At 44.8% G+C, this 2,364-nt stretch overlaps 1 pseudogene; it reads left to right on the top strand.

The window, feature by feature from the left end:
- Positions 1-1,679: 1,679 nt before the first annotated feature.
- LOC125518629 (serine/threonine-protein kinase UCNL pseudogene) lies at positions 1,680-2,084 on the top strand (annotated as a pseudogene).
- Positions 2,085-2,364: the final 280 nt, after the last annotated feature.

Raw genomic sequence — 2,364 nt, 5'->3', positions numbered from 1 at the left:
CGCTTTTGTATCCTTTTGTCATGCCATATTTTAACTTTTTCTTTAAACAGTTTGGCATTCTCATAGGCCTGGGTTCTCCACTCATCAAGTGAGCTAATGTCAAATAGTCTCTTCTCACCGGCAAGTTTGAAATCATAATTGAGCTCTTTAATGGCCCAATATGCCTTATGTTCTAGTTCGAGAGGTAAGTGACATGCTTTTCGATAAACTATTTTATACGGAGACATACCCATACGATTTTTATATGCAGTTCTATAGGCCCATAATGCACCATCAAGTTTCTTGGACCAATTCTTTCTAGATATATTAACCGTTTTTGAAAAATTAATTTAAGCTCTCTATTACTCAGTTCTACTTTACCACTAGACTGTGGGTGGTATGGATATGCAATTCTATGATTAACATCATACTTAGCAAGCATTTTACGAAAGGCACCATGAATAAAATGTGAACCACCATCAGTCATTAAATATCTAGGGACTCCAAACCTCGGAAAAATAATTTCTTTAAGCATCTTAATAGAGGTGTTATGATTAGCATTACTAGTTGGAATAGCTTCTACCCACTTAGTAACGTAATCAACAGCAACTAAAATATGTGTATACCCATTAGAGGAAGGAAACAATCCCATATAATCAAAACCCCAAACATCAAATGGTTCAATAACTAGTGAATAGTTCATAGGCATTTCTTGACGTCTACTATATTACCAATTCTTTGACATTCATCACAAGACAAGACAAACTTACGGGCATCCTTGAAAAGAGTAGGCCAATAAAAACTAGATTGCAATACCTTGTGTGGTGTTCTATCTCTAGCGTGGTGTCCTCCATAAGCCTTGGAGTGACACATGCGTAGGATCTGTTCCTGTTCATGCTCAGGTACACAACATCTAATAACACCATCTACTCCTTCTTTATAAAGGTGTGGGTCATCCTAGAAGTAATGTCTTAAATCATAGAAAAACTTTTTCTTTTGCTGGTATGTGAAACTAGGTGGTATAAATTTAGCAACAATGTAAGTAGCATAATCAGCATACCATGGAGCAGTACGAGAAGCATTTATGACAGCTAATTGCTCATCAGGAAAGCTATCATCTATAGGTAGTGGGTCATCAAGAACATTTTCTAACCTAGACAAGTTGTCTGCAACAGGGTTCTCAGCTCCCTTTCTATCAATAATATGCAAATAAAATTCTTGTAGCAAGAGAACCCATCTAATAATTCTTGGTTTAGCATCTTTATTTTCCATAATCTCTCCCTAATAATAAAGCACGGATCGAGTCTCCGGGTTCACCGTCAGAATACGCTTTCTTCTCATGTCATAAATACGCTTTTGCGATTTGTATAGATATAATTTCTTTATAAACGAGGTGGTACTGATAATTTGGGGATGTCCTATACAACCAATTTGATATCCATCGATAGTGCAACCTATATATCTTCCATGCAGGACACATTTCCCGTCCTTTCCTCGAGAAAAAAAACCTAGCAAGAAACTCAGAAAAATACGAGACCGACCCGACATCTATTAGCCTTCCTGACGCCTACATAAACTCACGATGGGAGGCGATGCCGCAAGACGTGCGTTCATGGTGGTTGTTCTCATCGAAGTCCAACCAAGCCTGACGGCGACCGCCGTGTGCGGTAGGAAGACCCGTGGGCGTGCTCGTCTACAAGATGGCGTTCGGCCGCACGCCGTTCAAGGGCAAGAACTGCAAGGAGACGTTCTGGAACGTGCTGCACAGGGAGGTCGAGTTCTCGGGCGACACCCAGCGCCGGATGCCGGAGCTGACCGACCTCATCTCGCAGCTGCTGCAGCGGGATCCCGCGAGGCGGCTCGGGTATGCCGGCGGCACTGACAAGATCCGGGTGCAGCCGTTCTACGCCGGGATGGCGTGGGACATGCTCGCAGATGTGACCCACCCGCCCTACATCCCGCCGCCGGCGGAGGACAACGCAGCCGATGGCGAGGGCTTCGATGTGAGGGACTACTTCAAGAAGCTCCACCAGTCGCCGGCACCGCCGCCTCCAGAGTCGGGCTCGTCGTCCTCATCGTCGTCGGACTTCTCGTCGGTGTTCTGACTTGTATAGCTTACGTGGCCGGCCATGTGGATGTGGTAGTCAACTTGCTCCTCGGTAGATTGCGGTTCCGTAACGAGCCAACAGGGTGCCTGTGCAGGCAGTGGCGCAGTGCAAACGTTGAGAATAGGGGCGTGATGGTGTAAATAAATTCGGTGTAGCGCTGGTTGAGATGCGGAAGCAATTTTCAGAGGTGCACGGTTTAGTTGAGGGTCCAAGGCCTTTTTTGCTCTACTTCAGCCATGATGAATTCACGAGGGGGTTCTGAACTTCTGATGCAAAC

Source organism: Triticum urartu, chromosome 7A (genome assembly GCF_056163025.1).
Source record: "Triticum urartu cultivar PI428250 chromosome 7A, HENAU_Tu73, whole genome shotgun sequence".
Classification (NCBI taxonomy): Eukaryota; Viridiplantae; Streptophyta; class Magnoliopsida; order Poales; family Poaceae; genus Triticum; species Triticum urartu.
This window is presented reverse-complemented; position numbering and strand designations above follow the sequence as displayed.